Here is a 20,448-nt window from a genome sequence, read left to right as displayed (position 1 = left end):
CCTCGGATTGTCCTTACGGGGGTCTCGAACTTCCCCTTAACCTATGGTATACATGTATGTACAGGCCCTGGACATAATGTGTCCTGTGAGGCCAACGGGCGAGACATCAGGTCTGCACCCACATCACCACTGCCCTCTCTTTCAACTGACTCAGAGATTACGGGTGTGGTTTCAAATGGCACAGGAAGGACGCATCCCTGACTCATGGTACGTTGACACACATTGCAGGAACGCACAAAACTATCTATTTCTTATCCCATTCCTGGCTAGAAAAAGTCAGCCTTGGGCTTTCCTTTTGCCCATATGACCTCCTGAGGCTGAACAATGACCCCATTCTAACACTGCTTGGCGATACTTAGTGGGAACGACAAACTGCAGTCAAACCTCACCCTGGGATGTTCGTGACTCACGGTAGAGTCGTCCTTGTTTACAAAGGAACCTGGCCTGACCTCCCCGTGAAAACTTTATCACTCTACCCTTTTGCTTCTTCTGCACAGCAGCAGGTGTTGGGTCAGAATGTTGTTCTTGGACAACATCTTGGCTACAAATCAGATCTTGCGGCAATGCAGTGGTCACCGGGGTGACGGTCTGGAGCCTTGGTAATGGCTCGTGTTACTGCAGCCGAAGTCTGAGTAATGTCATCTATGGTGCAACTATACTTTGCACCTGCTATTATGCCTATAATAAGGTCAAATAAAGGTTCTGGCATGACAACAGCAAGTGTTGTACCAGTGTAAAATGGAGATGCCACCTGGATATGTGTTTCAGGGAACAATCTCACTGATCCATCAATAAACTGAACTTGGATCCGTCGACCTATGTACTTCTCAGGCCGAACTAGACTCTGCCTGACAGAGCAACCTGAGGAACCATTGTCTCTCAGGACCTTCACAGGAATGCCTCCCACAAACCCTGGCTGAACAAGGAAGGCATTGTTACCTGTAGGAGGGCCTGTGGAGGAAGCAGACAGCCACTGATGAGGCTGCTGAATGAATGATGTGGCAAACATGGTACCCTGAGAACTAGATGCCTGAGAGGTCGTACTCACTGTCTGGGGAGATGGAGCGTTGACCACCTGTGGAGCAGAGTTCACTGTCGCTGGGGAACTAGTGAACTGTGGGGAAGTACCTATACTGCTAGGGACGACACCACCGTACCACTGTTGAGGAATGAAGGCTGCGTTAGCCTCCTGCCTCCGATACACTGGGGCTGGTGCTGAAAAGAATTGTTCCGACCTTTGATTGCCTGGCTGATAGTGCTGCTGGTTAGGGTACTTGTTGTACCCCTTCCCAGCAGGTTTCTGGGTGTTTTGTCCCTGGTCCTTCTTCTGCGGTTTGTTTGGACCTTGGCCATTATTCTGAGAACGGCCTTGATGCTCGGGTTCAGTCTGAGACGGTTTCCCAGATTTGTCAGCTTTCCTGTTCCAGGTGTGTTGCTTATGAGTTTGATACCCATACGCAGTGAAGAATGCATCAGCCTTCTCCACCATTTGGCTGGCATCCCTTACCTGGCAGATCTTAAGCTGAGCCATAAGCTCAGCAGGCCACGACTTTTCTAGCTGCGTGTGCAGCATAAGGTCAATTATCCCCTCTCGTGTGGGAGGAGTTAAATCTTTCTCCATCCACTCAACTAAGTAAGCAGTGAGCTGATCAAGAAACTGAACAGCAGTCTCCTTTTCTTGTAAACGCGCTCTCATAAACTGACTTCTGGCGTCGTCAACTGTGAGACCGTATGCTTTGATGAGTGTGGCCTTCATCATCTCATAAGTAAGATTGTCTTCACGAATTCTGTGGAGAATATCGAGGGCAGGGCCCTCAAACAAGCTAAGAAACTGGAGCCGCTTAGCTGCCTCATCCAGCTGGTACAGCTGAGCCATGTCTTCGAAACGAGCTATGAATGGCTTGATTCACTCGCCTTCCTTGTATGGAGGAAGCTTGATGTGTGGGGTTGCCAGAACATGTGCAGGGAGAGCACTAGTGGAGCTTGGGTTAGCTGCACCAGATGTGTCTGAAGACAAGGAGTCTTGCTTGAACTTCAGCATCTCAAATTCATGTTTCTCACGTGCCTTGCACTCGGCACGTTCGTGGTCTCGTTCTCTCTCTCGTTGTTCTCGTTCATATTCATATTCTCTTTCGCGTTGTTCTCACTTGTGTTCGCATTGTTCTCGCTAGTATTCATGTTGAATTTGACACTCTTCAAGGGCATCATTCTCACGTTGCTGCTCGTAACTAAACCAAGAGAGCACATATTCTTTTATCTGATCGGGGTCAGTGAGCCCCATATCTTTGGCTTCCTGTACATACATATTAGTAGCCATAATGTTAACTCAACTAAGGCTGAGTAGACTAAAGACTGAGTTCTGACTGCTATTTTGCAGAGAAATGCCAATAATCAAAAGTAAAGAATATAGGGACAGGTTGGTGTTGACCAGTTTTATCTAGTTAAACTGGTAAAGAAAAAAAATAAGAAAAAAAACATCTGACTGGGAAAACTATTACATAAAATTAATAGAAATGAATCAATAACCACCAGTAAGATAGTGCCAACAGACTTTAATAATAAATACCTAGGTGTGAGTGAGTGAGTATTATCTCAATAACTTTAGTCTAGGAGTTAATATCCTGGCGAGGTCGCCAGATCTCACGGGGGGGATGTGAAATTATGAATTAAGGTTGCTAGAAGTTACTTGAAAACAGAGACAAGGAATTAATTTCTGAAAATCTAGCAGTATGTTTTACTTTATGCCGGCTTACTTCACCAATTCTCTAAGACGAGAATTTATAAACTTTCTCAACAGTACACAGCAGAGACTAATTACTCGGGAGTGCTGTTTGTAGTACTGTTAGCCTCTCGAGAAAGTGACTCCCCCCCCTGACAATCAATAACTAATGCTAATAATAATAAACAGGTTCTTGTTGGTGCTTAGCTCCTGTCTGGCACAATGGATTTAAGTTTGATACAAAGGAATTGGCCTAAGTACCAGTTATGAATACTATAAGAGTTTGTGCAAACTAGGAGTTGCAACTAAAATAAGCTTAATGTGGAGAAATAAAACACAAGTCTAATTACATTAAGCTCAAAGAAAAGACCTGTAAATTAATTGATTACAATGAAATAAATTTACATTATATGAATCTCAAAAATGAATTCAAAATAACAAGGAGAATACACTCACTCACTCATTCAAAAGCTAATTTAACCCGCCGCGTCCCGGAGACATGAATTCACGTCCTCACATGATGTGCACTCATATCCTGGAGACGTGAATTAATGCGGCAACATTGCAAGGTCCCTAATTTGCACAATTTTCAATTTTCGCGAGTGATTTCGAAAGTGATTTTTGGCACGTATACATGGGACACCTTCCTCTATTCCTCTACAAGATGCCAAGCAGGGACAATGCCTTACACCGCATAACCTCTCCCCCCCCCCTGCACGCCATTGTCTCGGCAATTCACCTGTTACTAGTGACCTGGCCAATAAAGACATTCAGGGCCAGAGTGATTCCCCAATCGATGACAATGTGGAGGACAAAGTTTACATAGCATTAGAGGAAGAAACAGTCAGAAATGATGATCAGGTAATGTGGGGAAAAAAAGGTCATGAATGGTGATGAGTTAGTGAGTGAAACAATGCTTATAATGCCAAATTTGCTTTTTGAAAACCATTATACTCTTGTACTAAATATAAATTCGTACCAAGTAAATAAATAAATACTGTTTATGAGTGGATAAAATAGTTACTCTCCCATAGGACTCGTTTTCTTTGGTGCCAGCCTGTTAGAAAACCCAGTCAGGTAAGGAGGTACTCGTACCTAGATCGAGTATTTTAAACCTCAGGTGAGCGATTTCTCTATGAATTTTCGATGTTTCTCACCAAAAGTGGAAGTTTGAGCCAAAAAAAAAAAAGGTCCAAAAATATCGGGACTGGGGCGTACCACTGCCCAGAAAACGTCGGGATGAGGCAGGTTAACTTAAGCCTAGAAAAAAAATGAACAGAAATACTGGTCAGTGGAGGGGAGCCAAACGAGTAGTCTGGGCGCCTGTGATGAACATCAAAATGCTGCTATTCGCTAAGCCCGCTTTGCCAATTCACCGACTAGGTGGAGGTACAGGAACTCGCTGTACAACGTAAGTGCTGCTCTACCTTGAGCACAAACGGTCCTATCCTCAAGGCGACTCAAAGCTGACTAAATTCAAAAGGGGAAAAGAGGTAGGGGCTGGCCATGTTTGCCAGACGTAGGCGTGGCCTAACTCAACAGTCAACGGAAAGAGGGCGAACAATGTAGGCTTACAATAAATCACTCAGTGAAAGCACTAATGTCGTGGGTAAGAATGGTCACTTGTGAGACATTGACAAATGTTCTGAAAACCATCCCAATTGAAGTGAATACGAGAACGGTTGAACTGAATGATCTCCAGTGGGAATTCCATTAGAGTTTGTGGTTTTCTCACTAAAGTACAATGTCACGAATTTGTATGTATACACTCGCTCAAATTCGTGACAATGACCAACACAGCTTTCTTTGGCAAGGTAATTGGTCGTAATAGATTTCAACAAATTTTGAGCCGCCTCCACTTTTACGATACCGAGGACCCTGCTAATGCTAATAACAATGATAGAATGAGGAGAATAAGGATGGCATTTGACCACCCACAGGAAAAATTCCACTCATCCTTCTATCCTCACAAGGACCTTGTCATAGACGAGAGTTTCGTGTTTGGAGAGGCAGTATTTCTTTTCGCCAGTACATACCCAACAAGAGACACCAAGTTGGTTCAAGATCTTCGTTATGTGCAACCGTAAGACTGGTTATGTGCAAGACATAGTCTTGTACACCGGTTCAGACAGACATAACAGATCAGAGTATAGGATTCTCTGGGGCCGTGGTTAAGACCATGATTGAGGAGTACCTTCATTGTGGTCACGTCTTGTACCTGGACAGATTGTACACCAGCCCCCTTCTCGCTCGATACCTCCTTCTTCACGACACCAAAGTCTGTTGCACATTAAAAAAAAAAAAAATTGTTGGCATATACGGTACAGGTAGTCAGGGTTGAAAGGAAACTTGACAAGAACGAGGTGGTATTTTTCAAGGCAAATAACATCCTCGCCACCATCTGGAACCATGACAGGGAAGTCTTCCTGCTATCAATGGTACACTGCCTCCTGATGAACCACACCAACTCCATGGATTACCGCAGCGAGAGGAGGCCCCACATTTGGAAACTGGAGTCAGTAATTGACTACAATGTCAATATGAGGCAAGTTGACCAATCTGACTCCATGATTTCCAGTGTGGATTGTGCCAGGACCACGATGAAGTGGTACAAAAAGCTGTTCTTCCACTTCCTGCACATCACTGTCCTCAATTCCCACTACCTCCACGCCTTGACTATGGGTGCCTCTTAGACCTTTGATGGGTTTGTGAGGGAACCATCCTGGGAAATTATCTCGAAATATGCAGAAGACAGGCCCTACCACCACTCGCGCCCCGCCACTGCAGGCCAGACTCCCTTACTCCTCTCTGGGCCACTTCCCCATCACCATCCCTCTCCAAGTGAACCGTCCTAGACCCCAGTGCTGCTGTCACGTATGCAGTCACTCCAAAGTCAGAGCAACCACTCAGAGAAAAGACATGATGTACGAGTGTGCAACGTTGGATTGTGTGTAGAGCCCTGTTTCAAGGAATAGGATACCACACCTTAGTACATTACTGATACTGTGTGGGCATGCAATATACAATGCTCAGTATAATAGGAAGGCCTACAAATATGTGATAACAGTTACATAACGTGGAAAATGGTACAATGTTTGTGGAAAAGTATAATGCAAGTTGAAAAATAGAATGAAAGTGGAAACAACAGTCCTAGTGAGTCAACTAAGCAAGAATTTGGCGATTTTGATGTGTTTGGTGAGTGAAACAATGCTTCTATCGCCTATATTATTGTGTGAAAACCAATATATTCTTGTACTACATATTAATTCGTACCAAATGAACAAATATCTACCTAGTCTGAGTCGTTTGCAATAGCTACCCCTACCATAGAAAACGTGACAGCAACAGAGCGCACCCAGAAAAGACGGTACCAGGTGTTCGGAGGAAGACCTGTATAGCTCACTTATAAGCTCATGTAAGCACTTATTTTGGTATTTTCCAATGTTTCTTATAAAAGGCAGAGGTTTGAGACAAAAAAATATATTTTTCGAAAATTGGCTAGGATCGGGGAGGGGAGGGGTCGTTGGTGAGAAATCAGCCGGAATGGGACGGGTTAAGCATTTTCTTGGTTTTCAATCTTGTTTACATTCTTTATTACGTTCTGCTTCCAGTCTCCTCTTCTTTGACATTCTCTATGCTCTCATTTTTTCGTTCACATAAGTTCACCTTGTTATTCATTTTGTTTCTTAGTTCTCCCTTTTTTAATTGTATTTCTTTTGCCTTTTTTTCCTGCATTATGCTGCAATATGACAAGCTACAAAGGAGGTTGAGGCTGAGACTACCTAAGGATATTAACATCAGTACTAATCTACCGTAAATCACCAACAGAACCACCACCACCATCGTTGTCATCGTCGTCGTCACTACGACTACTGCCATCATCACTAAAGCCAAAATCGGCGTCATCAGCACCATCAGCAGCTGCATAGTTCAGTGCACTATATTACATCATAACTACCTTTATTTTGACCAATATGATAAAATGATAATTAAGCCTCTTAAGCTGAATGAAACGTGTGAACATTTAAGTGATTATGGTCCTGATGCTAATATTATTCGCAATGTTAGTCTTCTTGCAACGTCTGATTATTATGATATATCTGATTTTGAAGCAATATTTCTGCATAACGAATCTGAACCTACAATGTTGGTTTCACAATATTGTAAGCATACCAAATACAGGTAATTTAGAGAAATTCATAGTAAACCACTTATCATCAGTTATGAATAATGTACAGATCATTGCTTTTAGTGAAACGAGACTGATCTCAGATATCGAGCTTTTGTATTCTATACCAGGATATAAATTATATACTAATAATTGGAACAGGCAAGGAGATGGTGTTGCCATGTATGTGAACAACGATTCTGGATATCGACTTGTTCCAAACATGTGTGTAGCAAATAACTCCCTGGAATCCCTCTTTATTGAATGTAAATTTATTAGAACTACCAGTTTTGTCGGCGTTGTTTATAGACCAAACTCAGACATAAATTCGTTCATTATTTTTCTTTCAGAATTATTAAGTAATATTAAATCAGCTCAAAAGACTTGCTATATCATGGGTGATTTTAACCTAAATTTGCTCAAATATGACAACAGTAAAATTGTTCAGGAATTTGTTGATGTGTTTTATAGTCATTGTTTTTATCCATGTATAAACAAGCCGACAAGAGTTGAAACTTCTAGCACTTCTTTAATTGACCATATCTGGTGCAATGATATTCAAGCAGAGTTATGCAGCGGTATTCTGTTGTCAGCTATATCTGATCACTTCACACCATTTATAAATGTTAAGCCATGGATAAGAGAAATAATCAGGTCAAACTCACATTTAGAAATTATAGATATATTTATGATGATTTTTGTTCAACAATGGATGAAGGTATAGAAGATTTCCAAATAACCAATGATATAAATTATAATTATGAATCTTTTTCAAACTGTCTCCAAGGTGTTCTGGACGATTGTTTTCCTTGGAAGACGATAGTGATCAAACAAAATGTTGTTTTTAAAAAATTGTGCGACTGATGAGTTGAAACTATGTATTAAAATTAGACATAAATTGTATACTAAGTTTACTAAAAAGCCTCTGACATTTGGTGACGAGTATCGTACTTATAGGAATATGGTTAACCAGAAATTAGAAACAGCAAAGAAGCAATATTATGAAAATAGGCTCAATAAGGCAAAGAGCGATAGTAATGAGAATTGGAGAGTGTTGAACGAACTGTTGTGTTGTAAAGCTAACACAAAGAATGAGATTCAATCCATAAAGGAAACTAACGTTACTGAGTCAGAGCCTCTAAAGATATGTAATTATATGAACACTAACGATACTGAGTCAGAGCCTCTAAAGATATGTAATTATATGACCACTAACGATACTGAGTCAGATCCTCTAAAGATATGTAATTATATGAACACTAACGATACTGAGTCAGAGCCTCTAAAGATATGTAATTATATGAACACTAACGATACTGAGTCAGAGCCTCTAAAGATATGTAATTATATGAACACTAACGATACTGAGTCAGAGCCTCTAAAGATATGTAATTATATGAACACTAACGTTACTGAGTCAGAGCCTCTAAAGATATGTAATTATATGAACAAATATTTTTCTTCAGTAGGAAAAAGCCTAGTAAATGATTTACCAACCTGTGATGGTACCCTTTTGCAATATTTAAGAGGCCAATATCCGAGTTTTAATTTGTCACCCATGTCAACTAATGAAATAATAAAGACTGTTAATGAATTAATAATTACCAGTCCAGGATATGACAACATTCATATAAAAACACTAAATAATAAATAATACATATATTAGCACCTAAACTAGTGCAATTAATTAATCTATTATTTTTAAAGGGTATTTTTCCTACTGGTTTACATTAGCTAAAAGTATACCGATCTTCAGAGGTGGTGATCCTCTTCAGGTATCAAATTATCGTCCTAATTCCATCTTGCCTACATTCGGTAGTGTTATCGAGCGACTAGTATGACCGTTTGTCAGCCTTCTTGAATGAACATAGCCTCTTGATGGATGAGCAGTATGGGTTTCGATAGGGTGACCCGCCATAAACTGCTATTTTAAAATTGATTAAGTGTGTTGTCCAGTCTACTGATACAGGTCAGTTCACTATTGAGGTGTTTCTAGATCTAAGAAAGGCATTCGGTACAATTGATCATAAAATTTTAATGAATAAACTATTCTTTTATGGGGTCAGGGATCTGTCTGTCTCTATCTACATACCTAGGCTTGTTCCCCCAAAGAAAAGGAGGTAACCGGGACAGGACGACACACTCCCCCCTGTGGCGGGGGGGACACAATCTGGCCGCACTAGGGGTGGTACTACCACTCTACGGCCAGGTTGTGTTAGGAAGAATTCTGCCACCGTATTCCCTGCGTGTCGTAAAAGGCGACTAAAAGGGGCGGAGTGAGGGAACTAGGGACCCCCTCCTCTGTTGTTTAGTTCCTACATTGAAACAGGGGTAGGGAAACTGCATAGAAATGATTTAAAAGTTTTTTGCCAAATCGTCTACATTATATAGAACTGAGCAGAGTGAAGTCAGATTTGGAAAGTAATTCAATAGGTGTAGCAGAAGGTTCGAATCTTGGCCCATTACTGTATTCTATACATATTAATGGTCTGGTAAATAGCTCTACTCTGCTCAAGTTTGTATTATCAGCAGACGATACAAATATTTACTGTTCAGATTCAAACTTAAAAATACTCCATGATTGTATTGATAAATTATTAAAAATATCACAGTGGTTATTACTAAATAAACTGTCTCTCAATATAAGTAAGACACATTATATTATATTTACTGGTAAAATATATACTGAAAATGACACTATTATTATATTAGGTAATGACAAAAAATACAAAGATGTAATTCTGCAAAATTCCTTGGAGTTTATGTTCATGATAGGCTTCATTGGAATTTTGAACATATCAAGTACATAAAAGAAAGAAAAATCTTTAGGCATTTTATATAAAGTAAAACATCTGTTTTCCAAAGGAGCATTACTCTGTTTATATAATAGTTTGATTTATCCGTATTAGCAATATTGTAATGTTACAGTATATGGGGTTCAGTCACAGAAATAAACTTACAACCAATATTCTTACTACAAGAGAAGGCCATCAGAACTGTATCTAAAGTAGGATTTTTAGATCACACAGCTCCTTTATTTAAAGAATTACACTTTTTAAAACTTCATGAAATTTATCAACAAGGCAATGTACTAAATGAATACCTTTTTACAATTGACAATATACACAGTTACAACACTAGGAATAAAAACCTTCTTAGACCCCAAGACCAAATACTAACCTCAGTAACAGATTCGTAACTTACTCTGGAAGTATCTATAGAATAGGTTGCCGGAAGACACTGAAAGGTAGCCAACAACCTCTTGACATTTAAGCGGAAATGCAGAAATTTTTTACTAAGTCAGTGTCAGTTTCTAAAACGCCCACAATGTTAGATTCAGTAATTCTATGAAACCTAAATAATGTACAGAACACAGTTGCCAAATTTCCTAAACATATTATCATGGAGCCCATAAAAAATGAAAACATTTCACGAGCTCAGCCTTGTTATCTGTATTACGTTGATATGTCTTGATATACTGTAATATGTCTGAGGCTAAATAAAGTTATTATTATTATTATTATTATTATTATTATATACAGTGCAACACCCACACCCACCCCTTGGTCTACTTTACTTTACCCTCTGACTTAATATTACTTTGAAACTCGAAGCACTCCACTTTTGCCTGGCCTTTAATCCTTCTACCAACTAAGGCTCTTATTAGAGTAAAACTGTTCTCAGAATCGAATATCTTCATGCATGCTTTAACCTGAGCCCTGGAGCAATTTTGTACACCTGGGATAAAATCTGTTGAAGCCAGTCTTGCCATGTGGCCATGTCCTTTAACCCTTGCCGAGCTGCAGACGATATAATGAGGCACAATGATGGTCCGCACGGGTCAAGCCTGAAGCCTCATATGAGGTACAGTTTACGTTGGTTATAAAACAATGACTCAGAGGAAGTCAACTACCTTACAGATAATCGTCCCGGCAGGGTTAATCTATGGTTTTATCAAACAAAAGATAAGCCTCATGTGTGATCCTCAACTAAACCAACAAGTTTGATGCAAATCACATCAATACAGTTTTACTTTGTTAGACAGAAACAAACGGGTCAGATTTTGACCTTGGACTGTGACTTGACCTTTGACAGTTTGTTCTCAAAATTAACCTCCTTCGTTCTTGCTAACCCTTCCATAAATTTGTTTCAGATCCGATCAAAACTGTCTGAGTTGACCTTACGATATGACCTTGGCCTTTCCCCTTTCCGTGTGATCATGACCTTTGATTGTTTTCAAAATTGAATAACTGCATTCTTGTCTTACCCTCATCCCTTCACAAAGTTTGGTCTAAGCTGGATAAAATATTTTATGCTGATTTTGCCAGGTCAGATTATGACCTAGCCCTGCATCCTCGTCCTTTGACTTATTGTCTCAAAACAATAGGTTTAATCATTGGGTAGCCCTCCGCCTTTCCACCAAGTGAGATTATAATCAAATACAAACTGTTTGAGCGATTTTGTTAGTTTACACACACACACACAGCTCAAAACAACAATCGCTCTCGCTTCGCAAGTACAGATGTAAAACAGTATAATACTGTCATGGTCACTCTTACCACGTTATCCAAACCACTATCACCTCCAGCAAATATTCAGCGTGGTCCGTCTTGATCATTATTGTCACTTGTAATGCCTTCAACATTGCTACTGCACCACTACCATTGCAACCACGATCAGCATCATTACCGTAAACTATCAAGGCTTTTGTAATCACTGTCTCTACCAAAACTACCAGAATCACCGTCATTACCTCAGTTATCACTATCACCAGCACTACCACCACTGTCATTGCCACAGCCTCACTACCTCAACTGCCACTAACACCATTCATACCACAGCTACACTTATCACCATCACTACCACACCACAGCGTCCCACACCTCATCTCTCATCAATATTGTGGCACCAGTCTTACGCTAAACATTTTCCTCTCTTGCAGCCAAAAAGCCTTCTCTTCAGATATTCTGCAGTTTTAATGTTTTTCGTGATAATATTTAACTGGTACGGAGGTTTATTTTCAATAAAGTTGGCTAAAACCCTTGATAATCCTTCCTCAGGTATTTGCAGGGAGTTTGAGTTTCTGTTTGTGTCTTTATGTCTGTCAAAAAGTATTCATGGCCGACTGCACTGCCTGTGGATATCATTGGTGGCCCATATAGGGGGGCAAGCCCCTCCTGGGAGACATTAAATTGACTGATGAATCCCAGAAGATAATAGTTAGGATTCTTTATGTCCTGAAAGTTAATGTTCTGGGTTGATAATATGTTTAAATATAAGTAGAAACTGACTCTGAAAGATTACAGCAGTTAAAATTCAAATGGCCCACGCCCTGAAGGGAAATAAAGCACACACACACACACACACACACACACACACACACACACACACACACACACACACACACACACCATTCCTGGCACAATAACAATTGCAAAACTTTAAACATCATTGTTAGTGCTTCAGCTAGGCCTGTGTAAATCATTACTACCACCACTAATACAATGAACATTGATACTACAACAGTCAGACTCATCACTCTCGCTACCACCATAAACACCATCATTATCACCGCTACAGTCACAGTTGCCACAGTCACTATAATCATATTCATTACCAAGACTACCACTATCACTAACATTACCTCAGATGCTAATATAAACACCGCTACCAAAACTACCACATCCATCACTACCACAGATACTATAGTTACCATCACTACCACAAATACTATAGTTACCATCACTACCACTATCACTAACATTACCTCAGATGCTAATATAAACACCACTACCAAAACTACCACACCCATCACTACCACAGATACTACAGCCACCATCACTACCAACACTACCGCTATGGTAGCACTACCACAAATGCTAATATACCGATCTTTACCACAACTACAAGATCCACCATTGCCACAAATACTGTAGTCACCATCACTACCAAGACTACCACTACCACTAACACTAACTCAGATGCGAATATAACCACCTCTGATACAGCTACCACATCCACCACTACCACAAATACTATAGTCACCATCACTAGCAAGACTACCGCTATAGTAGCACTACCTCAAATGCGAATATAACCATCTCTAACACAACCACATCCAACACAAGCACGAATACTATAGTCACCATCGCTACCACAACTATCGCCATCACCATCACTGCCCCAGCTAGACTCATCATCACTATCACAATAACCACTGTCATTATCATTAACACAGCTAACATTATCACCATCTCTGCCACTACAACGACTTTCACCATCACTACCAAAGCCAGCACTATCACCGTTTGCTTTCTAATTCCGTGTTATTCTTCTTGGCCTTATTCCCAGTCTGGGTTGGTTGGTATTGTGCACCTCCTCCACTGTCTTCTGTCTGCCGTGTCCTCCATCCACTTGCCAGATTATCTGGCTTGACATGCATCTTTCCATCTGAAGCTTTGTCTCGCTCGTGCCCTCTATCCCCCCATTGACTCCCGTCAGGCCATCTTAACTGGTTGCCTATTGTCCATTCTCAGTAAGTCCCTACCAGAGTAATCTCACCTTCTACATGCAACTCTCCTTAGCATATACTTTACTGTTTAGTTTTCTGTTGATGAAATGTTAAATATCTATTACAATAATATTGCTGTCCTAGCCACTATTGCCTCTCACTTTCTTCTCAGTGCCCACACTTCCAATTCCATGTTGTCTATAATTGATGTGATTTGTGAGAGGGACAACTGGAGGTGAGTACAGTTTACGGACAACAACAGGACTAAGGATCACCCAAGGGCAGGTAAGTATTTTCTGGTTTCTAGTTAGGTTATGCTGTATTTTGGCGGACCAAGCGGCGGATCGGATTCGAAGCTGGTCTACGATGAAACCAAGCTACCCCGTTTTGGCGGACCAAAGGATACGAAGCTCGGCCCAATCCAAGGCCATAGAAACGAAGCGCGTCTTCGTATCTCACCGAAGCGTGATTGGGAGCAGTCTTGGTGGACAAACAAGAAGGAGAAGACTCTGGTGTAGCAATTCACAATGGCCAGCAATGACAAGTAAATATATAATGAAATTATCCATACTTACATCTGGTTGCTGGTGACAAATACCAATGACATACGCATATAGAGGTTCAGTTGCTATAATTAAAAGGGCAGACTGTGAATTGTGAATTAATATCACATCAAGCAGGTTAATTCTCGAGATATTTCCACTATTGCAGGGGAATGAAAAACAATTTTGATTTGTAGAAACTCTCTGTGATGGTCTTGCCTAATGCAGGTCTGCTGTAATCTCTAGAATGAAAGTACAGGTAAGAATAGGCGAAACATTGTTATAGCTGGGTGGACGTCTAATGAAAACACCAAAAGTTTGGTAGATATAAAAAAGGACAGGAAGGGGAATTCACTCCAATTATTAACATGGTAAAAGAAAAAAAAACTGGGTAAAGCATCAGGTAATTGTTTAGTTCAAAAGTTGTGTATTTTTTTCTTTCTTTTGAAATTTTTAAGTGAGGCGGGTTTTCATCTTAACACTGTTTGGTTGCAAATGCACATTTAAGGGTAAATTTATAGTTTCAACCATCCCAATTTTACAACTTTTAACTATCATTTTCCACTATTTCCGACCATTCTAAGGCACTTTTCTGGCATCTCCGTCGCAAATTATTTTTATTTTACTCTTGAAAACAACCAACCAATCTTAACCTAACCTGGAGAAGTTCAGTAAAAAAAATTTTGCAACAGAAATGTTATATAGAAACCCCCCCCCCCAATTTTGGTAGCTTAGGCCAAAAAGTAGCGTGGAAAAATCTAGAAGGCCGGCTGGTTGAAAGTAAAGATTCCCATTTATGGTGGTAAAATACTTGTCCTGTGTTGAAGATCCATGCTTAAAGTAAGGAAAAAAAAATTGTAAAGCAACAGGTAATTGTTAAGTTCAACACAGTTGTGTACTTTTTTCCCCACCCTTTTATAAGTTTTTAAGTGAGCGGGGTTTTCATCATGGGTTTTTTGGTCTAAATGCACATTTATGGTGGTAAAATACTTGTCCTGTGCTCTATGGAAAATGACCAGTTCATGTTACGAAGAGATTGTGGTCTGTTTACACTGCAATCGGCAAGTGTAATTTTTCGGCTTTCTGTTTTGGCGGACAGAAACCAAGCGCCCCTAGACGAGCTTCGAATCCGAAGCTGTAGCTTGGGCCGCCAAAATGCGGCTTTAGCTTAGATGGGGGGAGGAGAATAACACATCTCGGCCATAACACTTAGTCAGTGATAAGAACTCTCAGTTAAGTCTGAAAATGTAATAGTCGAGTTGCCAAAAATGTTGACCCTGCAATTTTAACTACTGTAGCTACACTTTGTTCACGGAAATGTGTTCTATATACCGGTAGTTATGAGAGCAAAATGAGTTTGGTTGCCACTTGCGCAACGCTGAGCATTTCTCAGAATTCAGGATGGCAGCCGCCGCAATCCTGAATGTTCAACTTTTGATCTCGATGACATAAAGGTCGTGTAATAACATTTTTTAGAGGTTTTGAGGGAGGGGAGTTGATTTTTGGAGTTAATTTTTGGATATGGGATCAAAGTCAAGGTAAGATCAGAGATCAAAGGGAAAATTTAACCAGAAATCAGAACAACCACCTCTATTGATTGAATATGTTGTTCGTTATCTTCTCGTGATTTAGTGGTTTACAATTTTATTCATCATTTCAGAGCACAATGATTCGGTGTGATTAGCATCCCAGCGTCAGTTCTGAACTGTGGCACCCCAGGCCACCACAGTCGTCATGGTTTACAATTTTATTCCTCACTTCAGAGCGCGACGAGCCAGCATGATCAGCATCCCAGCATCAGTCCTGCAGCACCCCAGGCCATCGCAATCGTCATGGCTGCTGGAGAGGGGCGGTGGCTCTTCTGATTGTGTAGTGCCAAGGGAGCGTTACAGACATTCAAGACCGTGGCCGTGCAGAAGATCGTCGCTACAAGCAAAGTGAAACGCGATGAACTGTACACAACTCTGTCACGATATTACATTTATAGCTCACAAATCATGTTACTGTATGGTAGCTATACATCGAGGAGTAGAAACAATGAACAGAGAAATGGGAATAAATTCCCTGAGTTAGACCTGCATAGATCATAATTATAGCCTTGCTAGGTGACAGAATAGTGCTACCCCTCCCAGCAAGGCAGCTACCTGGGCACGGCATGAACTCTCAACCTTGTGGTCTAGAGTCAAGTGGTCTACCACTGAGTTACCTTGCCTCCCCCCATGAACAGAGAAAGAGAAAGTCTACGCTGGTTGACATTGGTGTTTCCAAAAGGATGTTGAAGGCCTAATATAGTGATCTTGATTTCAAGTAAGACTGTCTGTTGTGTGGGAAAGAGTGTAAGCCAAAAGACAGTAAGAACCCACACAGGCGGGTGCAGGTCAGACAGTGTACAACTGTAGATAGGGGTAGTGCTATCACATTCAAGCAACGGTTGGAGAACCTCTATGATGAGAGACAGGACCAGTGGGCTAATGAGGTAATGGTTACTCACTGGGGTCATTGATCTGCATGCTGATAATGGACAGTACAATATCCCCTGTTGCAGTAGGTTCCGTGTTCCCATCACCTGCCCCTCCATCATGGTGCCTGTGGAGGAGGCGCTGAGGTCAGTCATCTCGATGATTGCTGAGAACGCGACAGAGACATGGACGGCATAGCAGCTGTAATCCATGTACCTCACTGCCTCGGGCATTGTGTCAAGACGACAGTTTATGTCCAGTGTCACAGCCTGCTTTGGCAACAAGCTGCTTGTGCTCCACATCGAGGGCTGCAACAGTTTAGTTGCATTTTAAGCCAACCTCGGACAGTTTATCAAAACTGTCAAGATAAGCAACATGAAGAGCGATGAAGACAAACTGGAGAAGCTGATGAGGAAGATCCAAAGAGAGGTCATGGCGACATCTAGGCCTGGGGACTAAGACTTCAGTGCCTATGCTCGTCACGCAGTAAACTTGCTTATCGTGACAGTTTTGAAAAACTGTCCTAATTTGGTTTTAAATCCAACTACGCTTGCACAGCCCTCGATGTGCAGCTGTGACACTGGTTATGAAATGTCTTCTTGACACAGTGCCCAAGGCAGCGAGGTACATGGATTACAGCTCCTTTGCCATCCACTTCTCTGTCACGTTCTCAGCAATCATCGAGATGATGGACCTCAGCACCTTCTCCACAGACGCCATGATGGAGGGGCGGGTCACGGGAATACAGAACCTACTGCAACAGGGGACATGGTACTGTCTGTCAACAGCATGCAGATCAATGACCCCACTGAGTCTAGCCATTACCTCATTAGCCCACTGGTCCTGTCTCTCATCACAGAGGTTCTCCAACCGTTGCTTGAACGTGATAGCACTACCCCTATCGACAGTTGCACACTGTCTGACCTGCATCCACCTGTGTGGGTTCTTACTGTCTTTTGGCTTACACTCTCCCACACAACAGACAGTCTTACTTGAAATCAAGGTAACTGCATTAGGCCTTCAACAATCTTTTGGAAACAACAGTGTCAACCAATGCAGTCTTTCTCTTTCTCTGTTCCTGGAGGGGGCAGGTCAGCTCAGTGGTAGACCACTTGACTCGAGACCACAAGGTCGAGAGTTCATGCTGTGCCCAGGTAGCTGCCTTTCTGGAAGGGGTAACACTCTTCCGTCACCTAGCAAGGCTATATGATCTATGCAGGTCTAACTCAGGGAATTTATTCCCTTTTCTCTGTTCATTGTTTTTACTCCTCAATGTATAGCTACAGCAACATGATTTGTGAGCTAGAATATCACTTCCTGTCAGAGCTGTGTACAGTTCATTGCGTTTCACTTTGCTTGTAGCGACGATCTTCTGCATGGCCATGGTCTTGAATGTCTGTAATGCTCTCTTGGCACTCCACAGTCACAAGAGCCACTTCCCCTCTCCAGCAGCCATTACGAGTGCGATGGCCTGGGGTGCCGTAGGACTGATGCTGGGATGCTGATCTCTCTGGCTTGTTGCGCTCTGAAATGAGGAAAAAAGTTGTAAACCACTAAACCGCGAGAAGATAACAAAAGACATATTCGGTCAATAGAGGTGGTTTTTCAGATTTATGTTCAAATTTAACCTTTCTCCTCTGATTTGTCTTTGATTTCGACCCCGTATCCCCCCCCCTCGAAAAAAAAAAAATCAGAAAATGGCTACCGGCCCTCTAAAACCCCTAAAAATTGGCATTACGCGACCCTTTATGTCAGTAGTTAACACTGCAAGGCCTCATAAAAGAATTTATAAGGGCGGGAACTCGACTATAAGGTAAGGTAATGAACTTCAGTTAAGTCACTTCATCATTCTGAGATAAGAAGCTTCTGCTAAATTTTGTAATGCTGGGTTTATCAGGTCAGAGTAGGTTGGGTAGCAGTAGTGGCAACACTGCCTGCACCCGGTGGACTATGCCTGCCCTGACCTGACCCTTTCTGGCAGGTCAGGTCAGGGCAGGGACACCACCTGAATAAAAACGAGCCACGATGCTACCTCCTGGGTGGTTTGGAAATGCGTCCACACACACACGCAAACACACACACACACACACACACACACACACACACACACACACACACACACACACACACACACACACACACTGGTATAGAAGAGGAAGAAGTTAAAAACAAGATCACAAAAGACAAAAAGGAGATGACAAATGTAATGAACTTACTGAAAGAAGTATCAGAGGAAATCTGTAGTAAAGACATATAGGAACACAAAAGGTTAGGGAAATACGAGAAAAGCAAGACAAGACCTCTAAAGGTGACTTTCCAGAGTGTAAACACTGTGGAAGAGATACTAAAAAATGCAAAGAATCCTATGGAAAAAGAGGAGTTCAAAAATGTATGGATAAAAAGATGCCTGACACAAGAGGAACTGGAATTACTGAAAGAGAAAAGGGAGGAAGCAAAAACAAATAATGAGGGAAGATCAGAAGAGGAGAAGAACACATTTTTTTTACAAAGTAATAGGATTGCAGGTACGAAAGTGGTACACAAACAGGATGGAAGAAAAAGGAGGAAGGTAGTAGAACCATGTCATGACAAGTATATAAACAAGATGATAAGTTGATGTACTCAAATGTGGATGGAATGGTATCTAAATTACTAGAGATGAATGATTATGTCAGAGAAAATGAACCACAAATAATATGCCTAACGGAAACAAAATTAACACCAAGGATATCCAATGACATACTAAACTTAGAGGAATACAATATATGGAGAGGAGACAGAAATTTAAAAAAAGGAGGAGGAATTATAATATTAACTAAGAAAAATCTAAAAGTCAAGGAAAAAAAAACTATATATACCATCACAAGTAGAACTGATTGCAGTAGAGATCGACACATCTGAAGGTAAAGTAATTGTAGCCAATTTGTACATGCCACCCAGATCAAACACATGGGAAAGAGACGAATATGAGGACCTGGCAGAGAGTACAATTCAGAGTTTAAGAGCATTGCTACATAAAATGGAAGAGAAATCGGTAAGAATTATACTAACTGGGGACTTCAATACAAATATGAATTAGAATACTCTAGATATAAATAGCCAAGAAAGCTGTTGGGACCAAAAGCTCCTGGATCTCGTACAAGAGTTTTTCTTAACGCAACATGTGAGGGAAACCACCAGAAAAAGAGGACTTGATGTACCTTCAGTGCTAGATCTAATATTTACTAAGCAAGAAAATGATATTGACAGTTTAATATATCACCCTCCACTCGGCAAAAGCGATCATGCAGTACTAAATTACAACTTCAGGATAGCATATGACACAGTAAACAGCAATGACAGTTACAAAAAGAGCCTAAACAATAAAAAGGGAAATTATCAAGGCCTAAAGAAGTATTTCTTGGAAGTTGATTGGGAAAATGAGCTTAGAGGACAAGATTTAAATGCTGTATATAAAAATTTTTGTGAATTTTATGAAATAGGAGTCCAGAAGTACATCCCACAGCACAAAGAAGCAGATAAGAAAATACAGAAATGGTTCAATACAGAATGTACAAAATCAAAAGAAAGAAGAGATTTGTTGTGGAATAGATACAGAAGACACAATAGTGAAAGGGCGTATAATAATTACAGACAGGCAAGAAATGACTATACAAGAATAAGGAGGGAAGCCCAAAAACAGTTTGAGGAGGATATAATAAAGAAAAGTAGTGATCAACCAAAGCTGTTTTACAGCTATATCAGAAGCAAAACCAAAGGAAAAGATATAATACAATCCATTACGCACGAGGGAATCACTTATACACAAGAGAAAGATATTTGTGAAGCACTAAATAAGAATTTCCAATTAGTTTTTACAGAAGAAAAAATTTTTGAGAGGGACTATGTGGAACACGCATGTCCACACATACTACCAGATATACAAATAGCAGAAAAAGTAATACAGGAGGAGTTAAGTAGATTAGACAGAGGAAAAGCAAGTGGTCCTGATGAAATTTCATGTTGGGTATTACGAGAATGTGCAAAGGAGTTAAGTAAACCATTATTTA

This window comes from Coenobita brevimanus, chromosome 27, assembly GCF_032717465.1.
Source record: "Coenobita brevimanus isolate Jiangsu-jjx chromosome 27, ASM3271746v2, whole genome shotgun sequence".
Taxonomy (NCBI): Eukaryota; Metazoa; Arthropoda; class Malacostraca; order Decapoda; family Coenobitidae; genus Coenobita; species Coenobita brevimanus.
This window is presented reverse-complemented; position numbering follows the sequence as displayed.